Source organism: Euleptes europaea, chromosome 11, assembly GCF_029931775.1.
Source record: "Euleptes europaea isolate rEulEur1 chromosome 11, rEulEur1.hap1, whole genome shotgun sequence".
NCBI classification, from domain to species: domain Eukaryota; kingdom Metazoa; phylum Chordata; class Lepidosauria; order Squamata; family Sphaerodactylidae; genus Euleptes; species Euleptes europaea.
Genome location: NC_079322.1, coordinates 12,607,652 through 12,628,092, shown reverse-complemented (window position 1 = coordinate 12,628,092; position 20,441 = coordinate 12,607,652).

Sequence of the window (20,441 nt, the reverse complement as noted above, 5' to 3'; positions counted from 1 at the left end):
CGGACTGCGCCATTGAAGTGGTGGGGGAAGGCAACTTACCCAAGAGTAAGATTTATCCAATGAGCCCCAAAGAAAAGTCTGTGCTGAGAGACTTTTTAGACAAGAACCTATTTCAGGGATTCATCCGGCCCTCCACTGTACCTAATTGCGCCCCTGCCTTCTTCGTGCGAAAGAAGATGGGTGATCTACGCTTGTGCATAGACTTTTGCAAACTCAATGAGGTCACCCAAACTAATGCCTACCCCATCTCCTTGATCTCTGATTTATTGAGCCAACTAAAGGAGGGGCGCATTTTCACCAAACTAGACTTGGTTGAAGCATATTATCGTGTTAGGATTCGGGAGGGGGATGAGCCATTGACTGCCTTTTCCAGCTGTTTTGGGATGTTTGAGTACCTAGTGATGCCCTTCGGATTAAAAGGAGCCCGGGAGTCTTCATGCAATTACTTAATGAAATCCTACATGACCTGTTGTTTAAAGGAGTGGTGGTTTACTTAGATTCTGATTTACTCCAAAACCTATGAGGAACATGTTGCCATGGTCAAAGAAGTGCTACGGCGCCTCCAAGAGAACCAACTCTATGCTAAAGTGTCTAAATGCAAGTTCCACCATGACCAATTGACTTTCCTGGGTTACATAATCTTGCTAGGGCTGTCAATTCAGTTAGTCTCGAACCGAAAAACAGCCGAATTTCCCCTGATTCGGCGGTTTTTATTTCGGATGGAACCGAACTCAAAAAAGGCGGGAAAACGGGGAGCCAAATTCAGCAAGTTCGGGGTGTTTGGCGAATAAATTCGGCAAATTCTGGGTTCAGCGCAGCAGCATAGCCATCAGTTAGTAAGCAGCATTCTCCTGCGGCGATAAGGTGGCCAAGCTGGGTCTTCTTCTGGCCAATCAGTTTGAGCGATTGAGTGCATGAGCCCAGCTGCTGCGCGGCCCGGGGAGAGAAAGAGAGAGTATCTGTTTGTGTGTGAGAGAGATCCCCCTTGGGGGGGGGTGCGTGTGCACATTCAAGCCATTCCATGGCTGCAGGGGGCGCATTTTTTGGGGTAGAGCCCCCAAACTTTCAGCATAGCTTCAGAGGACCCTTCTTGCAAGAACCCCCATGTTTTGTAAATATTGGATCAGGGGGGGCGAAATATGGGCCCCGGAAGGAGTCCCCCCCTTAATATGCATTTTTATTTTATTTACAGCACACATTCACACCATTCTGTGGCTGCAGGGGGCGCATTCTTGGGGGTAGAGCCCCAAAAAACTTTCAGCATAGCTTCAGAGGACCCTTCTTGAAAGAACCCCCAAGTTTTGTGAAGATTGGGTCAGGGGGCTGAGATATGGGCCCCGAAAGGGGTTCCCCCACCTTAATGTGCATCTCTGACAATGGGGGGTTGCAATTAGCAGAGCTTGCCGCCCACGCCCAAAGCTCCAGCCCCGACAAACAGCTGAGCTGCGGGGAGCAAGGGCGGGGCAGGCGCAAAGAAGATGGAACAGAAGACATCCACAGTAAGACCCGTTTTGGGGCTTTTCTCTATAATTTTTCTCCTGTGTGTGTGGGGGGCGGCGGGGAAGCAGAGTCTCTGTGTGTGTGGGGAGGGAGCAGTTTCTGTGGGGGGGGGGAAGCCAAAGGGGGCTTTTGCCCATTCTGTCTGGGGTGTGTGTGCCCCCTCGAGTCTTTCTCCCTGGTTTGAGGGGGGGCTTCAGTTGTGTGTCCTCAGGTTTTCTTTCATTCATAAGATCGGTTAGGTCTATTTTGATGCTTGCTCAAAACTGGTTTTCAAATGGTGACTTAAAGAATGCATTTGCCTGGTCCCGAGTCCTATGCAAAAGGGGAAATTCCACCCCCTCCTGCTCATTATGCATAGCTAGCTGCCTCTGTCCCTTTCCATGGTTTGCAAACTCCCAGGTGTCAGGTGTTGCTTTGCATGTTTGCAAAGGTGTTGCTTTGCAGTTGTGTTGCTTTGCAGTGTTGCTTTGCAGTTGTGTTGCTTTGCAAACTTCTTAGCACCTGCCCCGCCCTTTGCATATTTGCAAAGGTGTTGCTTTGCAGTTGTGTTGCTTTGCAGTTGTGTTGCTTTGCAAACTTCTTAGCACCTGCCCTGCCCTTTGCATGTTTGCAAAGGTGTTGCTTTGCAGTTGTGTTGCTTTGCAAACTTCTTCACACTTGCCCCGCCCTTGCTCTCATCAGCTGTTTGTCTGGGCTGGGAGCTTTGTGCGTGGGCGGCAAGCTCTGCTCAGAGATGCACATTAAGGGTGGGGGGACCCCTTTAGGGGCCCATATCTCAGCCCCCACCATGACCCAATCTTTACAAAACTTGGGGGGTCTTGCAAGAAGGGTCCTTTGAAGCTCTGCTGAAAGTTTGGGATCTCTACCCCCAAAAATGCCCCCCTGGAGCTGCGGAAAGGCACGGTTGTGTTTTTAATGGTTTTATTCGGCCGAATTTTTTCCCCGAACTTTGAACTCGCACCGAATTGCACGGACCCGAAGCGGGGGAGTTCGGACTTCGGAATATCCCGAATCCAGATGGGCCGAATTTGGCCAAATCCAAACTATACTGAATTTTTTTTTTCAACAGCCCTAACAAGATGGACCATTGGTCTGATCCAGCAAGGGCTCTGCTTACATTCTTAGCAGAGGCTTGATGTGTGAAAATTGGCAGATAAAGCTTTTCATGGCACGGAGGTAAGAAAGGTTCAAGTCCAATAGCACCTTAACGACCAACCAGAGTTCCAGGGTATTAACTTTCCAGAGCCATTGCTCACTTCCCCAGATACCAAGGAGGTAAGTATTATCACCAGCTAATTAACGTTCTAGCAAGCCTGTATTAAAGGGACAAGGTGCCTTTTCCCAAGCTGTGGGGGCAACCCTAACCTCAGTTGTGGGGAACCCTTTATCAAAGAGTCTCCTTTCCCTGCTATCGTAGAAAACTCACCGAAAACCAACAGGAACAGGGTGGCCCAAGACACGATTTGCTGAGACCAGCTTTCTCTGAGAAAACAACAAAGAGACAGAGAGTGTAGTGTCACAATTAATCATAGAAAGCTTTAAACCCATTGTTCACAGCCAGGCTCTGGAAGGCCCACCATGCTGGGGCTTGGCAGGATGCTTACTGATTTCAGGTGCGCATTAATCCAGCTCTTGTTTCGGCAAAACAATAAACTCTAGCCTGATTGCCAGGCTACCACCTGGAGAATGTCCCTGTATCTTTAAAATCCTGATTCCTACTGTTCATGGAGATGTGGCCTGAACGCTTCCTCCAGCCACTGCCAAGCACTGATCAAAAAGGTGGCAGGCAAACCACGATCAGATAGCAAAACACATTTCACCTGGTTTGAATGCTGTATCTGCACAGAAGTATCCAGTGGCTTGCATAAGAGCAAATGTTGTCTTCACTTAGGCTTGCCAATTGCCCGGTGGGAACGGGCAAAAGCCTGTCAATCCACCGGGCTGCCCACCGACCCTCTGCTGGTTGGCGGGCAACAGAGGGCCAGGTGGAGGGGGAGGTCCGCGATATGCACGACCCACATAATACGCCGATGTCACTTCCAGGTAAACCTGATGTGGACACTCTAGCAATCTCTGCCAAAACTCTTCAGAAACCATAGAGTTTTAGCGGAGATTGCTAGAGCATTCGCATCGCATGGGTCTTGCACAAGCATTGCATTCCCTCTGCCAGGCCGCCGCAAAGCTCCTGCCAGTGGAGCAGAGGGACCTGGCCACCCTATCTGCACCTGCCTACCTCTCCTCAGGTACAAGGTTCAAACTCCTTGGTCAGTTTTGTTGCTCCTAGATTGGTTTTCTGGTACAAGACATTTAAAAGGAGAGGGATGTTCTCCAGGTCTCATGCTATAACGGTAGTTTGCGGAACATGTCTCCCCCTTCTGAACAACATCTTATCAATAAACAGTGGTGAATATTGACAAATTATACAATAAACTGATGAAAAAATCCACAATTACTAATAAAACGTGTTTACGGTAAGAAGAAATACTACATAGAATACTACGCAGAATTCTCAGACAAGGGTACTGCTGTGGGTTTGGTTCTGGTTACTAAACACCCAGTGCTCAGCAGTTGTGAGGGGTAGGCTTGTATGTTTACCTTATTCTGAGCGAATCTGCCCCGTTCCTTCAGTAAGATTGACACGATAGCACATATCCTTCTGGAGTGTAGTTTGTATGCTAACCTCAGGAGGCGTTCTATTTCACCCTCCTACAAGTTCATTCTGATATATATTCGTATGACGTAGTTACATATCTGCTTGCTGACAGGGACCCAAGAAGAACTGTAGCAATTGCAAAATAATTTTACTCCTTTCATTGACTGGGTGATAAATGACTAATAATAACTACTCACTGTTCCAGACCGATGTATCATAGACTTTTATTGGATAAAAGGAAAGGTTCTGGTTACTGTGGTCTTTTATGCATGGCTGTTTATCTTGCTGTTAACCCTCCAACAACTTCGGGTCTTTGTGTTGATTATGCATGCTGTTTCCGACCATCGGAGGTTGTCACAGTCTCTGACATCTTACAGCACATGAACTATGATATTGTGTTGTACATCTGCAGAATAATTCACTATAAAACTAAAACTACACATACAAACAACAAACTAAAACTACACAAACTAAACTGCAAACTATATAGCTGAACTTTTAGTTACTTTTAAGAAGGAAAGAAAGCCTGGAAATATTAAACTAGAGGCTTATGTTTCTGAAATATACTGGCAAATATATCACAGTCAGAGCTGACTGACTTGCTAAGCTTTCCCTATTTTTTCCTGACCTTCTCCAGCCATTTCAATGGAGAAGAGCAGAGCCCTTTTCATATTTTTTCAGCTATAGACTGTCTTCCTGCCCTTCCAATGACATCATAAATAGAGATGCTCTCCACCCTCCACACTACAAGGCTATTTAATGCTAACTAATGATGACATAATGCAATATAAGCAATAATTGTGTTTTATGATTTAAACATGTAAACATGATACTTGTCAGGCCTGCTTTCCACTGCTCTCAGCAGCCTGTCAGACTGTGAATGTTTTAGTTTCGATTCAACCAGGTGCCTCTCAAGGTCAAACTTGCTAACTGCTGAATTCCTGTTCCAGCGCTATCTCCCGTGGGAACGGCTCCTCGGTAGAGGGGGGCCGCCATGACCCATTGTGATTAGTACTTTCCCTTATAGGCCCTGCACTGTGCTCCCAGTTGCCATTCGTTGCCATTCGTGCCAATTTACCTGTAGCTCTGCAAACCTGTATGTTTTCCAATAAATCAGCTCTCTTTTGGACTCCTCGTCTGTTGATGCTGTTTGTGGGATTACCATGGGGACAAGTGCTCACAATACTATTGATTCATAAATTAATGTAATGAAAGCGTATTATGCTGGAGATGAGAATAAAATTGAGTATATAGAGTTATCACAAAGCTCAAAACTAATTGTTTATAGTTTAGTAAAATAGACTAAAAGAAAAGGAAGCCCATATTAGGCAATGGAGGAGGACTGAGCAGTATTACTGAGGAGGACTAAGCCCAAATTTCCTCAGAATCAGCAGTATTGGGGGGTTTGAAACAGTATAAATACAGGCACAGAAAGGCTAGATTTTCAGACCTCAGAAGAAGGTGTCGGTATGTATGGCTTTAATTTATTATTCTAGAATGTGAATTAGATACTTTGAACTAAATCAGACTTATCTTATATTTTAAGAGTTGGATTTTAAAACTGAATAGTATATAAAACTTGTTTGCTTTTCTGCATACATTGTAACTGAATACATTGTTACTGCATACATTGTAACTGAATGTAAAGACTTTGTAACTTGCATTTACACATATTTACTAGAAGTACATCAATAAAAAGACTTGCTTTTTAATAAACAGGTAAAGTCGTTGAGTCCTGCTTAGTAGGTGACTATTTGAATAAGGTAACATATCACTTCTCAGGAAGTGGTCCATTCTAAGAGTATAGTCACTCAAAGGCACAACCCGCTTCAAGGTCGCCTCGTTCTCCCCCTGCATTTCCCCGCATTTCCAAATTCAAGCTAAAACAGGTCTCTGAAAACGTGGGCAAAACGTGGGGAAAGGCAGGAGGAGAGCGAGGCAACCCCTGACAGTCAGAAATGGCGTGCATAATCAACACAAAACCTGAAGTCATCATAGGGGTGATGGCGACTGAAATAGCCATGCATAAAAGACCAAAAGAATGGATGCTGCCTCCATGGACATGAACTGTGAGTAGATAGCTTTGTTCAGATGGCAGCAGTTAGCAGTTTGAGAATGGGGGGGGGGGCATTAAGAGGCATTCTCTTTCTTCCTGAAATCCAATAATCCATATATTTCCCTCTTTTTTAAACATTTGGAATCTGTTTTGACTCAATTCTGTTTTCATGGAAAGATAAATTTTAAGAGAGGATAGGCAGGAAGAGAGGTTCTGCAAAACTTCAGAATTACACTCCGTAGATGCTCAGAGGCAGGCAATGTCTTCCCAAACCTTCCTGCCTCTCCTCATAGAGTACCCTGTGATGCATAATATAAAAAAAAATCCTGCAAGGGGGGAAGTTACACAAGGGTGCAAAGAAGTATAAAAGAAAACTACAAAAAGAAATTAAAGAGAATAAGAGGAATCCATGGCTATATCTAAAAAAGTGGATTTTGGAGAAAAGGAAAGTCTACTCCCTATAACAACTCTAGGGGGTGAAGTCACTGTTCTTACCTGTTTGCTGCCGCTGCCATTGTCAAGTGAGTTTTTGTGTCCTGACTTGGAAGCAATGTATGTGAGACAAGCCTCAGAAGAAGCTATGCTGGTGCAAGAGAACGCACTGAGGGAAGCCCATTTTAAGATACACCATATATCAGTCTACACTGCATGTGGAGAAATGACTTCCAGTCTACAAAAGACTGTGCCAGAATAAAATTTTGTTAGTCTTTTAAGTATTGTTAGACTCCTATTTATCTTTGTTTCAACTGATGGACTTAGGTCATTTATGCATGGGTAGTTTCACTCATGTTTGCCCCCGGTTTGTCTCAGTTGTTCCTTGGAGTTATGCATGAGTTATCCATTCGTTAGAGATGACCTTGTGGCCAGCCCTCACAAATCCCAGGACTTCCCGTTCCTCTATTAACCCGATTCTTTGATCGCTCCTGAGATCATCCCAGGTGAAATAACCATGCATAAGGCAAAGCGCGGGACACAAAAGCTTGGAGGAGTGACGTTTCTCTCACAGAAAGAACTACAGCCAATTACAAAGCAGTATGTCAAAGGGCGGGGATTCAAATGCTTCCTGCTTCCTTGGAGTTCTTTCTGAGCAGAAGAAAGGATTTAAAAAATGAGGCTTAGGTTTCTTCTCCCCCACACCCCCGTTTCTTTAGGGAGTTCTGTTTTTTAAAATGCTTTTGTTCATGGCACTTGGGTGTCTGCATGGGGGATGGATGACTTTTCTCTCACAGTAAGCACTACAGCCAATTACAAAGCAGTGTTTCAAGGGCGAGGACTCCAATGCTTCTTGTTTTGAACTTGGAGCCTGCTGACGCATAGCTTCGCAACAGGAAGGTGTGGGTCCAGCGTGCAATGAACCTCAGGTAAAACTCCCATGCATAAACAACCATAGCTACCATTCTGAGATTACATATCAGGTTGTTAGATTAGCATTTTTCAGCACATTCTTTAAAATCTGTTCTTGTTCCCTTTTACCTTGATGAGGGGAAGCAGGCTTTTTTCAGCAGGTAAAATGGAAGGATTAGGATTAGGAGGACCAACTTTAAGACGAGTCTGATGATACTCTCTGGAAAAGACACACAAAAGCGCAATGAAGCAACACAACGCACAGTGAGAATTACTTTACAAAACATGCCACATAGTTTCCTTTTGCCTTTCTGATCACATATTTATCAGATTTCTTTAGCGGATGAAGTTAATGTGTTATGCCACACCTGCTGGTAACTTCCCTGGAAAACAGGAAATAATAAGACCATGAGGCTGGCAATGTTCAGCAGTTTGAAGTCCTATTCATAGCAATATAAAGCATAGCAAAATTGTAGAACTCCCTGCCCCAGGATGTGGTGATGGCTACCACCTTGGAAGGCTTTAAGAGTGGAGTGGACATGTTCATGGAGAAGACTATCCATGGCTATTAGTCAAAGTGAATACTAGTTATGATGCATACCTATTCTCTCCAGTATCAGAGGAGCATCCCTATTATATTAGGTGCTGTGAAACACGGAGGATGCTGCTGCAGTCGTCTTGCTTGTGGGCTTCCTAGAGGCACCTGGTTGGCCACTGTGTGAGATCCAAGCACCAGAAGTCTTACTGCGGCTGATATACAGTGCAATCCTAAGAACTTGCCTGAGAGCAAGCCCCACTCAATAGACCTTGGTAGGATTTTGAGTAGATCATGTTAGGATGGCACTGATAATTCAACAAATGACTTGAATGACTTTTTATGACATGCTTAAACCCTAATCCAAAACTGAATCCGTTTCAACAACATTTACTTCCACTTAAATAAGTTAGGATCATAGTAGTGTGGTCCAGTTTATGTGCATCAACTCAAAAGTAAGTCCCAATGACTTAAGTGAGACTGCCAAATATGTAAACATTGGGATGTAGCTTTAGAAATAAATCTCAAAAATGTTACAGGGACTTTACACCTTGTATAAAATATAATGAACCTTGACTTTAAAATGTCCTGCCCTGTGCCTTTTTAACTAGGTCACCTCACTGAAGTTCTTCCCCAGTACAGGAATCTTCAGCCACAAGGAAAGGTCAACTGACGTTCAAGTCACCCAAAGACATACTGCAAACATGTTGTTTGATGGGTAAAAATGGGAGGATGCCAGTTGGACTTACTGTTGGGTGCATTTCTCTGTCTTTGATTGAAGAGCGGGTGGCTATCTGCGCAGCTGAAAGATAATGGTCGCCCTCGGGACAAACTATAAAAGGAAAATAGCTTTAAATTAAGAAAGTACATATAACAACATGAAAAAAATCATTCAGGTGGATTGTACCAAAAGTTTGCTTAGTCTGGGATCATTTTTTATTGTAACCAACCAGGTGCCTCTGTTAGAGCCCAAGATAGCAGAAAGATAATGGATATCCCCCCCCCCCCATTGCTTAACTCCAGCATCTTGTGTTCAGAAATACACTACTTTTATACATGGAGGTTACATTCTGGCTAACTAGGGTTGCCAGCCTCCAGGTGGTGATTCAAGCAAAAAAAACCTCGTGCCAAATAGTCAGTTAGCAGAAAAACGAACAGGAACTGATAGCAATGGTCGTTTATGGAAAGCAATAGAATCAAGCAAAACACAACAACATTAATACAACGTAAGAATCAACAAACAACTAGCAGGCATGTCGGGTGAAACATCTACCCAAGCAAGTGAAGGCGGCGTGTTCCAGTCAGGACAGACGGGCGAGCTTGTAGCAAGGTCCCGGAAGGTGGGTAAAAAAACACTGACTGTGTTTTAATGCAGATCATAGCGGCGCCTCTAGCCTGCAGTTGAGTAACAATCCACAACAGGACAGAAAGCTGTGGTGACCCGAGATAGGAGCAAATCCTATTTCGCAGGATGTTTTATCTAACTGGATTTAAAGCAACGGATGTGTGTCTATCACGTTGCAGTATAATGACATCTTAGTGTAAGTGTGTGGAAGGCTAATAGCCTGTCTATTAGCCTTCCACACACTTGGCTATTATTTCCCAAGACAGGCTATTAGCTTTCCACACACTTACACTAAGATGTCGTTATACTGCAACGTGATAGACGCACATCTGTACCTTTAAATCCCAGTAAAGCATCCTGTGAAATAGGATTTGCACTGGGCTCCTCTCTCGGGTCACCCAACTTTCCATCCTGTTGTGGATTGTTACTCAACTGCAGGCTAGAGGCTCAGAGCAGAGCAGCCTCTCAGGCGCATAGAGAGACAAGATAATTTCTGTACCATCAAGGAACATTAATATCCAAGAAGCTAATGGCTGAAGAAGCTGCCTCCATGGCAGTGAAAACACTAAGCACATCTGGACGGCGTTTCTATCTTCCCCTATGCTTTTTTGTCGTTTCCATATTAAGATTGTTTCAAAAGACAGATAATATGTATATAAGAATTCAACAAAAATCCTTGCAACTTTGATGTCGGTGATACTTTTGTAGCATTGTTTGTAGCTACAATCCTGTTGTTTTTGTCTTGTTCTGTTTTCCTGTTAGTTTGCAATTTATTCTTGTCACTGAGATTTGATGTTTGTACAGCACTTTTTCACATGGTTACAATAACCAATACATGTTGTTTATATCTTGAGAGCCTTGTACTATTCCTTTACACAGATTGTCTATTTAGTACGAATGCTTAGTTTTTTTCTAGCCTCCAGGTGGTGGCTGGACATCTCCCGCTATTACAACTGATCTCCAGGTAGGGTTGCCAACTGCCAGGTAGTAGCAGGAGATCTCCTGCTAATTCAACTGATCTCCAGCTGATAGAGATCAGATCACCTGGAGAAAAATGGCCGCTTTGGCAATAGAACTTGATGGCATTGAGCCTTCCGTGACTTCCGGTGGTGCTGCTGGGGAGAGCACTCCATTTCCCCAGGCTGTCCTGGGAGAAATCCAAGTTTGCGTTATTTCTGGGGTACATAGATACCCCAATCCGACCCTTGCAAGTGGGTTGGAAAGCAGGAACTCCCTGCAGCCCGCAAACGCGGTTTGACCTCCTAGGTACTCTGAGGGGGCTTTTTAAGCCCCTCGGAGTCCTGGACGCCGGTCCTGCGAGGGCACTAGGGAAGGACATCGCCAAAACGCAACTTAGGCATCAAGCTCCACCCTCCACCACCTTAATACCAACATAAGGACTACATAAAGAAAAGAACCTCACCTCTTGACACCCAAGTGAGTACAAAAGAACTCTTCGTCTACTTACTGGAAACTTGAACAGACGGGGGGGCTGATAAGAATATTTCTGGGACCCCCACTCCTCCTTAATCCGAACTGAAAAAGTTTGATCTGAGTTAGCCATCGGGATTAGTGACAGGAGCCTTATCAATCCGATCAGCCTAAACCATAATAAAGAGTCGGAAGGATACCTTTTGATTGACAAGAACTATCACCAATGGGTCCAAGGGAAGGGGAGGGTGATTTTTCTTCCTGATTTTCCGGCGAAGAATATCCTGCCACGTTTGCAGTAAGGGAGCGCCTGGAACGGAAGACCCTCTATAACAACCTATCTATCATCGGAACTAAAATAACAGGAAGTAGTTGTAGGACCGATTACGCGTCGCACTCGAGTTACTTGGAAATCATTCCTGAAGGAACAACCATCGAGAAGAGGCGGTAGAAGGTCCACGGCACTAGCAACTTCCTGTATACTTCCTGATCAGCCCGACCTAGAGCGACCGAAAAAAACTCACTGGTATTTCAAAACTTTAAAACGCAATTCTAGAGCCAATTTCGACTCTTTTCAACCCGAAAAAATTATAAGGCTGATGTTTGAATTATTATCTATTAATTAGAACTTTAAAGGCCCTGTCTGTGGACATGTATTTTACCAGCTTCTTTTGGCTTAATACATAGCCCTGCTCCTATGAAATCGAAGGGAATTTTACAGAATTCAAACATGGAAAAAAAAATACAGGACATGCTTGCTAAACATTCTGAGGCGACAATTAAACAATTAAAACAGATTTCAACACAGATGGCTCAACTGATTTCAATGATGACGACTCTTGACCAATCATCACAGGTAGGCAATCAGAAGTTGGATCTGGTTATAGAAGACATAAAAGTCTTGAAAATTCAAACGATGACCACAAATACAGACATACAAGCAATGGACTCTTCTGCCCAAAAAGTCATGGAAGAATACAAGGATACAAAGAAGAAGACAGAAGTTCAAGAAAGCAACCAGCCGGCGATAAAGAGATCAGACATACAAGAAATAGACTTTTCATTTAAAAAAGTCATGGAACGACGTGTGGATATAAGGAAGAAGAGAGCAGGTCAAGGAATACAGATTGAAGCCACGATGGAGATGAAGCCCAGAAAGAGTTATTTTTGGATATGTATCCTGTCTGAGGAAATGAGAGAGAACAAAGAAATCCTGTTCCCATACCTGACTGGCCTATTTCAGTTACAGAAGGAACTATTAGACCATGGTTAAAGGATTGATTTAAATATGATTGCTGGATCCAAAGGCTTTGATAGTGTGGATGGGTGGCATGGCTATTAATGATGTAGTGGAATTAAGATTAAGACATCATTTTGGGAATAAAGGGCTAGAAATTCTTGAGAAAAAAGACTGGATTGTTAAAATGTTTGAAGTGGCAGAAATGGCAAAACTCACAGCTATTCTAAATGAAGAAAATGACGTTCGGTTTCTGGGGGAATGGGGGGCGTGGATGTATTATTGTGAATATGAGTTAAAATTGGGAAGAATGGAAGAATATTTTCTAATCTGATCCAGAGGATTATTTTTGGGTTTTTTTATAATGAATAAGCATAATTATATTTACTAACAGATTATGGTTTTTTTTATACAGGATATTGATAGTTTATTAAGATTAGATTAACTACGACGAGATGAACTTTTTATTAAGAGGAAGATAGAGGTGAAGGGGAAGTCAAAATTTTCCATTTCTTTTTTTCTTTATTATATGTTATGGAACTATAACAACTTTAGGTTAGAATTGAAATTTTATATTGTCATAGATGTTGTTTAATGCAATGGAAAATTTTTAGTATAAAATCCAATAAAATCTATATAAAAAAAAAAAGAACTTGATGGCATTAAAGTCCCTCCCCTCCCCAAATCCCACCCTCTTCAGGCTCCGCCCCCAAAATCTCCCGCCAGTTCAGAAGAGGGACCTGGCAAGCCTATCTCCAGGTGACAGAGATCAGTTCCCCTGGAGAAAATGGCTGCTTTGGCAATTGGACACTATGGCATTGAAGTCTCTCCCCTCCTCAGTTTTTGCTCCCCAAATTTCCAGATATTTCCCAATCTGTAGCTGGCAACCCTATCTGTGTGTGTGTGTGTGTGTGTGTAAAGTGCCATCAAGTCGCAGCCGACTTATGGTAACCCCTTTTGGGGTTTTCATGGCAAGAGACTAACAGAGGTCGATTGCCAGTGCCTTCCTCTGCACAGCAAGCCTGGTATTCCTTGGTGGTCTCCCATCCAAATACTAACCAGATGGCACTGAAATCCCTCCCCAAACCCCGCCCTCCTCAGGCTCCACCCCCAAAATCTCCAGGTATTTCCCAACCAGGAGCTGGCAACCCTATGGCACACAGCCAATTACAGATGAAAAGTTGCTGTAATCCTTTTTTTTACCCATTGTACCATCTGGTGGTAGAGAATTCCATTATTACTTAAATCAGTTATGTGCTGTGTGAAAAATTGCATGTTTTTGTCAGTCCTGGGCCTCAATCAGATTCACTGGAGGATCTGAAGAATTGTACTGTGAATAGAGTTGCCAGGTATCTCTTCATTATCGGCGGGAGGTTTTTGGGTGGAGCCTGGGAATGATGGGGTTTGGGGAGGGGAGGGACTTCAATGCCATAGAGTCCAATTGCCAAAGCAGCCATTTTCTCCAGGGGAACTGATCTCTATCGGCTGGAGATCCGTTGAAATAGCAGGAGATCTTCTGCTATTACCTGGAGGTTAGCAATCAAAAAACAACACCTCTGTACCTATACCTAAGGTTAGAAAATTAGTACAGAAACAGGCTGATAACAATGTGTGAAAACAATGGTGTATTGAATATAACAACGTGCTACCAAGCAAATATACAACAAAAAGTCTCTTAGTCCAGGTACAGTAACAATCAATCCAAGGTCAATGTCTTCAAATTAAGAAAGGTAGAAAGGGATACGATCGTTTCAATTCTTCCTGTCCCGTTTCTGTACAAATATGTATATATTACAATAAACAATCTATCATAAATATTCTCACAAATGACTTGAACAATTTTAAATAAAGATATACTTACAAATATTGATGTCAAATATGTGTTCATTTCAATATAAGCTTCTGTAGCTCCAATAATTTCCATAAACTTTTAACTTTTAAACATTACTCTTTTAGGGATCAAAATAGCAACCATATATAATTTTTAGTTTCTCTATTCCAGGGGTCCTCAAACTACGGCCCGCGGGCCGGATCCGGCCTGTCAGGGTCCTGAACCCGGCCCCTTTAAAAAATTGCAGCCGCAAGGTAATGCTGGGAGGAAGTGTGTTGATCCCCGAGGGACGTGCCGGGGCGGAGCGACGACCTTTTCTCCCCCCCCCTTTGTGGGGGGAAAAAGAAAGTGAAGCTTAGCGCAGGAGGGGATGAGCTCGCCCAGCCACCGTAGCTCCCAGGAAGCCGTGCCACAGCGGGAGCCCTCGCTGGCCACCAGCCGTGCGCCAGCCGTGGCGGACTGACCGCCGGACCTCTCACAGCAGCTGCCGCCTGAGCTGAGGCAATGGAACGACGCTGCCAGAGGCAGCCGCGACCGGCGGGCAGCGCAGGGGCGATGATGGCAGCAGCCTTCCTTCTCCTGCTGGGTGCCCTCGCCCTCCTGCTGGCTCTGGCAGCCGCCTCAACGGAGGCGAAGGAGTGCGACAAGCCCTGCGCCAACAGAGGGCACTGCCAGCCTGGCACTGGCCAGTGCGAGTGCCAGCCCAGCTGGGTGGGCGACCAGTGCCAGCACTGCGGGGGGCGCTTCTGGTGAGACGGGGGCGGAGGGATGGAGGGGGGAGATCCCTGATCCCTGTGGGGGGATCAGGCGGGCTCTTTGTGTGAAATGGGGGGTTAAAATAGGGTTGCCACCCTCCAGGTGCGGCCTTGAGATATCTTGGGATTACAGCTGATGTCCAGACGACAGAGATCAGGGGAGGGGCCCTGACTCAGTGCTGGAGCATCTGCTCAGCATGCGGAAGGTCCGAGGTTCAATTCCCAGCATCTCCAATTAAAGGGACCAGGCAAGTAGGTGATGTGAAAGACCTCAGCCTGAGATCATGGCTCAGTGGTCGAGCATCTGCTTGGCATCCAGCAGGTCCCAAGTAGGTGATGTGAAAGACCTCTCTGCCTGAGACCCTGGAGAGCCGCTGCCGGTCTGAGTAGACAATACTGACTTTGATGGACCAAGGGTCCAATTCAGTATGAGGCAGCTTCATGTGTTCATGTATTAGAGGGGAGAGGCTGTGGCTCAGTGGTAGAGCATCTGCTTGGCGTGCAGAAGGTCCCCGGTTCAATCCCCGGCATCTCCCGTTAAAGGGACCAGGCAAGTAGGTGATGTGAAAGACCCCTGCCTGAGACCCTGGAGAGCTGCTGCCGGTCTGAGTAGACAATACTGACTTTGATGGACCGAGGGTCTGATTCAGTATAAGGCAGCTTCATGTGTTCACGTGACGACCGGTCACTTCCTCCCAGCTCCCTACACATGGGAGGGAAGAGAGACAAGCCACGAGGACAGGAGAGCCACGCCGACTCCCATTAGCCACAACCACCCTCCTGCAAAAAGTATAGTCCGGCCCCCAATAGTGTTTGAGGGACAGTGAACTGGCCCCCTGTTTAAAAAGTTTGAGGACCCCTGATCTATTCCAACATCAGGATATCCTTTGAAACATGGTTGCACAGACAAATTCAAATTTACCACGTTCCCAGATGGGATACAAGCTGTAGCAGCCAAAACCCCATAACAGAGTACTTTAGGTATCTCCCAGTGTGTTAAGATGGCAGGCATTTCTTAAAGAGACAGAATCATTTTCAAATAAAACATGATAAATCATTTCCCAAATTTAAGCCACATGGCTCTAAGGAATTAAATAGATGAATGAAATAGGCCTCCTTCTGCCTGAGTAGTCTCTCTGTGTCTCTTCTATCAAAGCGTTTGCCTCTAAGCCTCCAAACCATGAGAAACCTGAGATCATTTTCATTATGGCGAAACTTTTTAAAGTGGTCAACTACCGGAGCTGAGCAATTACCTGCGCGTATTCTGGATCTATGTTCTAATATCCTCGCCTTGATAGGGTGTATGCTGGACCCTATGTAAATCCTCTGGCAAGGGCACAACAAGCAATATACACAATATTTGGTTTCACAATTGGAGAAGTCTTTAAGCCTGAATACAAAGTTAGAATCCGTTCTTTTAAATTCCCTTCTGACAGCGAAAGTGCCCTTTAGTTCTTTCCTGATCAGCGTCAACTTTAGTTCTTTCCTGACCAGTGTCAACTGGCATATCAGAATGTACCAATTTGTCCTGAATGGACATGGTTCTACGATATCCTATCTTGGGAATATCATGACATCCCGGGATCTCAGAAAGCAAATGCCAGTGTCGCCTTATGATGTCAGTAATGTGGCTAGAGAGATGTGTAAATTGAAAGGCAAAGGTAAGTTGGGTATTTTGTTTTTCCCCAAGTTGTTGTAAAGTAGATCCTTCCTATTTCTAGTTTCAGTTCTAGCTCTGGCTTTATTAATCACAGTAGAAGGATAACCTCTATTAATAGAGCTGTTGTTAACGCTGAAGCATTCTTAACATAGACAACGTCAGAGGAATTATTTTGTCTTGTTCTAATAAACTGACCATAGGGTAGATTCTCCCTGAGATGTTTGGGATGATGGGACTTAAAAGTGCAACAAGGCAGTACAATCTGTTGGTTTTTTATATGAGCCTACCGACAGTTCATTTAGGTTATTTCGATGAATTATAGTATCCAAAAATGGAATTTGCCAAGGGTCTATATGTCCTGTAAATTTAATGGCTGACCGGCTATTAAGCCAATCAAGAATTTCCTCAAAGTTAAGAACAGAGGTAAATATATACACCATGTCATCTATAAATCTCCGATATCCCAAGATTTTATTAGTATATGGGTTATTGTTGTATATAAATTCCCTTTCAAAATCAGCCATGTAAATATTGGCAATAGTTGGCGCAAAAGCCGAACCCATGGGTATACCACCAGTTTGTAGGTACAACTGATCTTCAAATTTAAAGAAATTGTTGCAAAAGGAAAGATCCAATAATTTCAACAAAAACGCTGTCAGAGGATTATGTTCAATTTTGGAGGTGAGTGATCTATGGATGATTGTACGGGTTTGTTGTAGTGGCACATCTGTATAAAGCATGTCATCTATAAATCTCCGATATCCCAAGATTTTATTAGTATATGGGTTATTGTTGTATATAAATTCCCTTTCAAAATCAGCCATTTGTATAAAGCAACGTGACATCGACTGTCGCCAATACACAGTCACCTGTGACTTCCAAATTCTCAATGTACCTAATGAAGTCACTGGTGTCTTTGATGTAAGATTGTGTATCCACTGAAAATTGTCTTAAGTGAAAATCTGAATATTTGGCCACTGGTTCAAGTAATCCTTGTGAAGCGGAGACTATAGGATGCCCGGGAAGAACCTTCCCAGGTTTGTGGATCTTGGGTAACCTGGAGGTTGGCAACCCTAACTGTGAAAGAAACATTTCTTTCTATCCCCAAGGTACAGGATTCACAGTAGACCTAGCCTACCCAGTTATTATTATTGTGGGTGTATAATTTCGAGTCTCTGTATTCAGCCTTTTGTGGCAATGGAAAACAATAGAAATGTTTAGAAAATTAAATGTAATCAAATTTTTAATTTAATCAGAAGAGCGGAGTTTTGTGTTAGTGGTACGCAGTAGCTTCCTGTCATTTGTGGGCGCCCACCCTTTTCTTGACTCTTCTGCCCTTGTAATTTGAAGTTCGAAGGCCTCCTATGAGTAGGGTTGCCAACCTCCAGGTACTAGCTGGAGATCTGTTATTACAACTGATCTCCAGGTGACAGAAATCAGTTCCCCTGGAGAAAATGGCTGCTTTGGCAATTGGACTCTATGGCATTGAAGTCCTTCCCCTCCTCAAACCCCGCCCTCCTCAGGCTCCGCCCCCAAAACCTCCAAGTATTTCACAACCCTGAGCTGGCAATCCTACCTATCAGATGGGCACTAGGCCACTGGGGGGAACCTAAAGGTTGAGCTGGAAACTATTTTTTTTATAAAGTAATATATTTATTATGTATACACAATAAAATGGATGAAAACACTGGACCTGGAATACAGGCTACATATAAAACCACCAGTATAAACAGTTACAAAAATAATCAACACTGTTGATAGGGTTGCCAGTTCCAGGTTGGGAAATACCTGGAGCTCTTTAGGGCGGGGCCTGAGGAGGGCGGGGTTTGGTATGGGGAGGGACCAGGGCCGGATTTAGGTTTGATGAGGCCCTAAGCTATTGAAGCTAATGGGGCCCTTTATATGTCCAGCTGTCCTTTGTCAACAACAAATTGTTGCTGTTTTTTGTGTTGAATATATGCTATATGGTAATTTATGGACCTAATAGGTATCTAAAGCCATTTTCACATAACAAAATATGTATTTTATCAAATGCACATCCAGTGTTTTTTTCCTTTAAATTTTTTGGGGGCCCCCAAGAGAGTGGGGCCCTAAGCTATAGCTTGTTTAGCTTATACATAAATCCAGCACTGGGAGGGACTTCAATGCCATAGAGTCCAATTGCCAAAGTGGCCATTTTCTCCAGGGGAACTGATCTCCAGCGGCTGGAGATCAGCTGTAAGAGCAGGAGATCTTCAGCTAGTACGTGGAGGTTGTAGAAGGCAAAAACAGCACAAATTTCCAATTTAATTAAATATATTAAGTGCAAAGAGGTGTACAGTGAAAACATATACAACAAACAATACACAAAATACAAGGGATCAAAAAGATGAGGTAAGTATTAAATGTTGTTGCTTATCAATAACTTGACAATTTCTTTACAGAGTTCAAACTTCCAGGTAAGTGCAATTGTCCAAAGGTTTTGAGGACATATGAACAACTAGAAACAGCTGGAAAAGATGAAGATGGACGTGTTGTCTAGATCATTATTCACGTTTCGCCAAGGCTTCATCAGCTGATCAATTTCTCAATAAGAATTCTATACAAATATATGACCATAATAGGTGCAATTCCAACTGCCCACAGGCTTAATGATGTACGTCCTTACACTGATTCATCATTAAGCCTATGGGCAGTTGGAATGAAGCCTTGGCGAAATGTGAATAATGATCGAGACAACACATCCATCTTCATCTTTTCCAGCTGTTTCTAGTTGTTCATATGTCCTCAAAACTTTTGGACAATTGCACTTACCTGGAAGTTTGAACTCTGTAAAGAAATTGTCAAGTTATTGATAAGCAACAACATTTAGTACTTACCTCATCTTTTTTATCCCTTGTATTTTGTGTGTATTTTGTGTATTGTTTTTGTATGTTTTCACTGAACACCTCTTTGCACTTAATATATTTAATTGCATTGAAAATTTGTGCTGTTTTTGTCTTCTACATACTACACAGCACAGAGCCTTCTTTTTCTGGTCTTACCACAGTACCTGGAGGTTGGCAACCCTAACCATTGATGATATACAAACTATAAATGACCAATAGACCATACGTGTTTCAGCCTCTTGGGCCTTTCTCAGTGGTCAAAAAAACATGATTATTAAAATCACATCTAGAATCTTACAAGGTATTATATAAGAAATTTGTCAACCTTATATCCTGTGTGGCTAGATGTTAATTAATAACACCAACCATAGGCCTTTCAGTATGGTAATTTGCTCACACAAGTGTCTGGTGCAAAAAATGTTTGCTTCCGGATGTGTTGTAACATCGACAAGTGACAAAATATATTATGAAATGTGCATTAGGACAGTGGCACCACCACTAGCCTACTTGGCCAGCTTGCTCTTTTCCTGTGTGGCTGCCACAACAGTAGGTTGCCATCTCTGGGTTGGGAAATACCTGGAGATTTTTGGGGCGGAGCCTGAGGAGGGAGGGTAATCTAGTTAAAGGGACCTTGATGTTCCCTGCAAGAGACTCTCTGTTCAGACCTAACAAATGCGCGATAAGAGAATCGCTCGCTGCCAAAGTTGCTGAGTTGTTAATTTCAGTAGCCAAGAATTACACCATGGGAAAAGTAGAAATGTATCCGTATTGAAGGCAATTGTTGAGAAGTGTATAAAGGTTGACCAATGCTGAATGGTGATGTGATTCTTTCTGCAGTGTGACTCTTTTGGTCTCGGCTGGAGAAACTTGAACCCAGCTTGTACTGTTAAACTGGTGCCATTAAATAGCTGTAAAAGTAATTCCTGATCTCCAGTGCGCTATCCTTGATCAGATCTACCTGGGGTAACGTTTTTTTTAGGCACAACACAACATGGGGGGAACGGTGCCCAGAAGAGCCACAGGTGGCTCCTGAGCTGCTAAGCATCACTGCGCTTAGCAAACGTCCCCAATCTCTCCCTCTCTGGCTGACTAGAGTTTCTAGCTCTTGAGGGTTTTAGCCTGAAGATTTAGTCTTCTCCTCGGGATTTCCAGGGGAGGTGTTCAATCTCAGGGAAAGAGCTCTGCATTAAGGGGGCATGGTACTCTCTGCTTGACATGAGAGGTTTT